This window comes from Lynx canadensis, chromosome B2 (genome assembly GCF_007474595.2).
Source record: "Lynx canadensis isolate LIC74 chromosome B2, mLynCan4.pri.v2, whole genome shotgun sequence".
Classification (NCBI taxonomy): Eukaryota; Metazoa; Chordata; class Mammalia; order Carnivora; family Felidae; genus Lynx; species Lynx canadensis.
This window is the reverse complement of record NC_044307.1, coordinates 60846061-60853210: the sequence shown is the minus strand read 5'-3', so window position 1 is coordinate 60853210 and position 7150 is coordinate 60846061. Positions and strand designations below refer to the sequence as shown.

The 7150-nt window shown below is 35.9% G+C and overlaps 1 pseudogene; it reads right to left on the bottom strand.

Moving 5' to 3' along the window:
• Positions 1-733: 733 nt before the first annotated feature.
• LOC115515170 lies at positions 734-937 on the bottom strand (annotated as a pseudogene).
• Between the last annotated feature and the right edge of the window lie 6213 nt (positions 938-7150).

The following is a 7150-nucleotide window of genomic DNA, read 5'->3' as shown; positions in this document are numbered from 1 at the left end:
AGTTTGGGTCAGATTCAGCATTTCAGGGAGAATAAACATTTCTGCCTATCAGTGATGAAAAAGCACAGACATGCGGGGTTAAAATGAGGGAAAAAGTGCCATAAGTTTCAATATATTTAAAAAAAATATTCCAATGTGACATACTTTCTTTTTCTGCTACTTTTTCTCTGACTGCCAATTTATAGAAGTTGCCTGTCAATCTCCATTTTCCTCCGAAACACACAGTTATCATTCATTCCAATGTCCTAATTATAAAATCATTTTATTTAAACTTTGGAGATTTGGAATTACTTGTCAATGGGAAAGCCAAGTCACATTTTATGAATAAACACATGAAAAGAAGATTATTAAAACGGCTTTTAAAAAGTAAAGAAAAAAATGATCCCAAAGTTTTGGATTTTTTTTCCTTCAAAAAATAAGTTATAAGAAAACAAAACCCGGGAGAGGAAATCACTAAAGACAGAAACAGAAGACAGAAAAAAATTAGGAAAACCACTTCCATTATTGGCTTATACTCATATTCATGTTCCTAGTATGTAAGAAGACCATAGTGGATGTGTAGATATATATTCCATACACTCCTGCATTGCAATCTTGACTGACTTTTCCTGACTCTAGTTGCACCTGTAGAGTGAAGGCACCTGGCACATAGATACACTAAGACCCTCCGGGCAGAAGCTCAGGAATCACTACAGGTGGTCAACAGTACTGGAGCTGCTTGGTTATTCCCCGGAGGGGGTGCACCTTTCCTGGTGCCTGGTGCAATTCCCTGGTGCAATACCTGGTGAATGCCTGCAGTGGACAGAACAAGGTCCTATTCCATCTTCCTGCTCCAAAAATCCGTTAGCATATTGTCCTCAGAAAGAGGCCATATCAGATATTAAACTGATAAGAACAGATACTACACTTGATATTAGCCAAAAGGCGGAGAAGTGATGGTCCCCAAATTGTAAAAAATACCCTATGCTTTGAACCTGACTGGGGATAGAGAAACTATGGTCCATGAGCCAAATCCAGCCCATTACCTCTTTCTGTAGATAAAGTTTTATTGGAACACAGTCAGACTCATTCACTTTGGAAATATCTATAGCTGATTTCATGCTACAATAATAGAATGGAGTAGTTACAAATCATACCATATGGCTCAGAAAACCTAAAATGTTTACTATTTGACTTTTATTATTTTGTTGATCTCTGGTCAAATTGGGATAATTTTTTAATATCTCAAGATGTAAGCTATTTGAGTTATAAACAGTACATAGATATAGAGAATATTTCTTTGGCTGGAAAGTCCACAAAACTAGCATCTTTAATTTTTTTAACACTTATTTATTATTGAGAGGCAGAGAGACACAGAGCATGAACAGGGGAGTGGTAGAGAGAAGAGGGAACACAGAATCTGAAGCAGGCTCCAGGCTCTGAGCTGTCAGCACAGAGCTTGACGCAGGGCTCCAACTCACAAACCACGAGATCATGACCTGAACCAAAGTCGGTTGGTTGCTTAACCAACTGAGCCACCCAGGCACCCCCACAAAACTGGCATCTTTAACTTTTGCATCTGGACACATTTAAATCTTTAGGTGTAAGTAAATCAGATTAATTTATAAAGCTCAGATTATAATTATTGTTTTCACTTTCTCTATTTGTTATTACAACAGGGATGGGATGTCAGCTCACAACTGTAGTATACAGTAAGTTGTACTTTAATTTTTTTTTACTATAATTTCTATTTTGAACTCATGGTTCTCTAAGGTAGTAAAATTTTAAACTCATTGTTTTAATTTGTAGATTTTCCTTATTTCACCATTTCCATGTCTGCTTGAGTTATAGAAGTTTTCAGAGGACTGGTTATGGATGTTGACTATTATCGCTTCTGATTTGATCATTGTTCTTATATGGTTTTAGTTGTTAATCCACACATGTGATTCCAGAGCTATCCAACATTCTCTATGGTATTTACTCATGGTAATTTAATTAGTTCATCATGAGACATTATTCTATCCTCTAGGTCTCTTCATGACTATTGTATCTACTGTTTCAAGGCCATTTATGTGGACTTGTGATTCACCTTGCTCTTCCTATAATTTTCTGTAGAAAGAAAACTCGATATGCCCTACTTATCTATTCTTACTCTATATCTTTTTCATTTGAGTTTTTGTGCAGCCTGCTTGTCGTTCTGCCTGAGCATAAGGAGCAAAGGCCCTTTTTTTAGAATATACCAATGCTTTATCATTTCTACTCTGTATTCCTCCATTCAGTGGAAACTGCATTTCTCAAATCCCATTTCCCCAATACATTTATTTATGCCCAGTGATCTTCTCCTGTGAAAGATAGTGGCCTATGCAAAAGAAGCTTTAAAAAATGAGCACATATCAATATATTTTGTCACATCTCTCTGCAAAAGCAAGGAGCCTAAATATTGAGTCTGTTTAAATACAGGTGAGAGGAAAAGAGGAAAACAAAACTGGGAAACCAAAATAGTAGTCTGGTAAGATTTCTGAAATAGTATTTCACTACACTGATCGCTTGCTATTGTCATCTCAAATCTTAATAAAATCTTTAATTTTATATATCAATATCTCTTAGTACAGATATATTATTGATCCAGATATATTAGTTTAAGGCAAAGCAACAATTAACCCCAAATCTTAGTAGTGTAATGTGATAAATGCTGATACCTTTTCAACTGTATATCCACTACAGTTGGGGTAGGCATCTATGCCATACCGCCTCTCAGGGCTTCAGTATAATGGTGGCTTTACCACTCTGAAATCCACCCTTGGAAACATGAGCCCCTTCTCGTCATCAAGAAGAGGCAAAAGGAGACTAGAAAACAATGCATAGTCTTTTCTCTGGCTTGGCCATGATGTGAAATATATCACTTTAGCTCTATTATTGAGTAGACTTAGCACATAATTACATATAAAAATAAATAGGGTGAAAGTGATTCTTCTGTATGTCCAGGCAAGAGAAAATTGAAATGAGATATAGTAGTATTTCCAACACAGGAAATATGTGCTGACAAATTTCCAATCTTTGTAAATTTTTGTGTAAGGAATCTCCGGGATCATAATTTCAAGCCATCTGATAAAACATATCACATTGCAAGAGAACAATTCTATCTTGGAAAAAAAGAAAAACAGTTTGTCTAGTCAGAAGCATGTGAAGATAACTCCTCACACTAAAAGAAACAATTGCAGAAGCATCCAGAATTTCTTCTCCAATATGTTCCACAATTCAGAATCTCAAGAGGTATGTGCAGTTTAATTTTATTCCCTTACTTGTTTAACCATAATGAAAAGGTAAGTGTTCATTGAAGAAATGAATGTCTTCAAGTTTTGCTTTTGCTGTTTTATAAAATACATTCCTTAAAGAAAAAAAGTTATGGAAATATATGAATACTTAATAATTTCCATGCTATTGTTGCATTTTTCTCATGATATCTTTTATTTATTTTCATTAAATGGAAGTTCATGAAAAATGAAAAAGTCACATCTAGAGTCAAAGAACATATTGGCATGGTGTGTCCCCTCAATTAAAAAATTTCTTAAATGAGTAGAAAGGAAGTGTTACTATATGAAAACGTGAATTTTTTTTTGTTGTAGAAGTTTCAAAAATTAGGATGTCATAGGTACAGCATACATAACATATATAATGCATGTGTGTGCTAAATTTAATTTAGGAGAGTGATTTGACAAATACATAAAATTAAAAGATTAAAGAGAAAAGGATAAAATTAAATTTTATTTTAACACAATGTAATAATTTTCTAATATGTGTATTTAAGGTAATCAGAACTGCACATCATTTTCTCATTTATTGATTTGAACCAAAGGATGTGGTAGTGATTTTTTCAGAATAATGTTTTTGAAAGTGTTAGAAAAGTAAAAATAATGGTTATAGGAAGGATGCATCTATAGCTATGTATTATAGCTCTTTCAATCACAACTCTATCACACTGTGGGAAAAAAAACAAAAAAACATCTATTTAGTTGGAAAGAGCATGTATAGCAAATTGACTTGAGTCAGCAAATAGGCCACATGGCTGTGGAGTCCTGATTCACTTCCTTTCATTAGTTCCCCCTATCAAATAAACTGAAGTTTAAATTACCATCTTCAAAGTTTAATTTATTTTCTTAGTCAAGCAGTTAACCATATTTATAGAGGCCTGACAATTCTAGGAAAGAAAAGTGCTGATAATAGCACCAATATGAGGAGAGAAAGATTTAAAAAATGTAAATTTTCATTTAAAATGCTAATGAAATATTTTTCTCAAAATGCATGTAATTATAATTTACCAAAATTTTAATTTTCTGGGAGCTGACATATCAATTTACTTTTAATCAAAATTTCTCCTTCCTTTAATTATATAGTCATTTATTTAATCTAGATTCACAACTATATAATCTTATATAAATAGATTTAAACTTAATGTTGGGAAAAAGAAGGAATATTTTCAGCCTGTTGGAGATGTCATTCTTTTTTTAATTTTTTTTTAAATTATTTATTATTTTTGAAAGAGAGAAAGAGAGAGAGAGAGAAAGAAAGAGAGCCAACACGAGCGGGGAAGGGCCAGAGAGGGAGACACAAAATCTGAAGCAGGCTGCAGGCTCTGAGTTGTCAGCACAGAGCTGACACAGGGCCCAAACCCACAAACTGTGAGATCATGACATGAGCTTAAGCCAGACGCTCAACTGACTAAGCCACCCAAGCAGTCCAGAAGAGGTCATTTTTTTTTTATGTTTATTTATTTTTGAGAGAGACAGAGACAGAATGCAAGTGGGTTGGGGCAGAGAGAGAGGGAGACACAGAATCTGAAGGAGGATACAGGCTCTGAGCAGTCAGCACGGAGCCTGACGCGGGGCTTGAACTCACGAGCTGTGAGATCATGACCTGAGCCGAAGTCAGATGCTCAACTGACTGAGCCACCCAGGCACCCCAGAAGAGGTCATTCTTAATTTAACACCCATAAGATGCATTTATTTTGTCATATGTTTAATGTATATTTATATTTACATATTTATTTATAATACCTATTTATTATATATTTAAATATAAATTTATATGTTACGTTCATATATGAAAAATGTCTATGAATGTTAATGTCATTAGAAGTGTACATCATGATGTAGTTAGTGTATTTTCTTTTACTGGAGGCAAGTAAGCATAAACTTAACTAGCTCCAAGAAGCATATTATCGATGGGGACTCTTATATTGGATGAGAGTTTAAATTACATATCTTTTAAATAATTTTCAAATTATAAATTAATCTTTTAGAATCAAATCCTCATCTAATATAAAAATCCCCATTAATAATACATTTCTTGGAGTTAGCTAAGTTTAGGCTCACCTGCTTCCAGTAAAAGAAAATACACCACATCATGACATTCATCTCTAAGGACTTTAACTTCATAGACATTTTTCTTAGATCAGGAGCCCACGCAGGAGATTTATTCAATGTAGGATAGGAGTGCCCCTGGAATCAACATCTGTGCGGGAGTGAAAGAAGAAGGATTACACAGATGAAGGAATTAAATTGGAATGTAGTTGCACCAAGGACTCAGCCAATGTGATGGAGATCTCTGGAGCTAGGATGGCGATTCCAAGTTATCCTGCCTTCAAACAGCAAGGCTCATTTTTTATACCACTGTATAAACCAGCCATTGAATTTAGCATGTCTTGGGGAGGGCTTGTGACCACCATACAGGTGGCATTTCTTGCAGAGCAACTTGGTTGTGAGCTGTCAGCTTTCAACACATTCAGCAGCACATTGAAGCTGGATGAATGCTTCAATCATAAAGGATAGGTCTGTGCAACCTACCAAAGATTTTACTCATCTCAACCCTAGTTACACTCTGATCGATTTTTTTTTTAGTAATAAAATGTTCAAGCAGTGTCATAACATTCTGTTTGATCTCCTTTACTGAGAAAACATTTAAGAAGGTTAATGGGATGAACTCCACAACCCACATCCCTATCCCACCATTGCCACTGGACCAGAGATCTCAATTGATATGTATCTATTCTCTCAACTACTTTTCATTCAAGATTTTCCTTAACTCAGGCTGGTACTTCTGTGGAGGGATGATCAACAATGTCATTTCTAATGGTATAAGTCCCCAGGTGCCACACCCTTTTCAGGTCAGGGCAAACACAATAGTACATTTACTGTCAAACTTTCACCAAAGAATACCAAGAGATGCCTCCAAAGGGTAACTGAAGAGCCATATATCTCACTTAGGTCCCCAAGGTTTTTTTTCTTTTGGTGTTTATTTATTTTTTGAGAGAGTGAGATAGGGTGTGAGCAGGGGAGGTACAGACAGAGAGGCAGACATAGAATCTGAAGTAGGCTCCAGGCTCCAAGCACAGACTCAAACCCACAAGCCGTGAGATCATGACCTGAACCAAAGTCAGCTGCCTCACTGACTGAGCCACTCAGGTGCCCCCCTTACATCCCCAAGTTTTAAAAGTAGCTCAATCTTCTATTAATAACTGGCCAATTTTTCAGGAGAAAAGAATAGCTCCTTTTTCTTGCCCCATGGTGTCTTTGCATGAGAAGCCTGAACTAAGCAAGCAGCAGTCACAAACTAAAGTTATTAGAACTATTACTATGTGTCTCCTGGTGGATTCATACCTCTTTAACAGTAAGCACCTCTAAATCCAGAGAATTGGTATGGGAAGTATAAATTCCTTAAGTAGGCAACTAGGTGTGATGTAAGCAAGGCCATCCTACTCTCATCACTGGGTAATCAGACCCAAGTTTCCTATTTATTGGGCACATAGCATCATATTATAACCATTGCTTTATTATCAACTCCAAGTCAACACTTCAGTTCCACCTTCAGAGGCCATGTTCTGCTCTAGATATTACCATTCGATCTCACTGCCATGTGCCTTTGCTATAAGTTGGATCTCTTGGTCTGATTAGTTGTTACATGAGATACTCTGTAAGAAAATCAAACATTTTATAAGTAATCAGATAGAGGTGCTAGCTAGGAGCTTAAGAGCAGGGAAGGCAAAGCCATACCAGGAACACATATGGATGTCAGTTAAATTACTATGGTTTTGAAGGTCCATCTGGCTGACTGGTCTCCTTGAGGGAAGTACCATATCGGGGCATAGGTTTTGGTCTCTGCAGTAGGCAGTTTT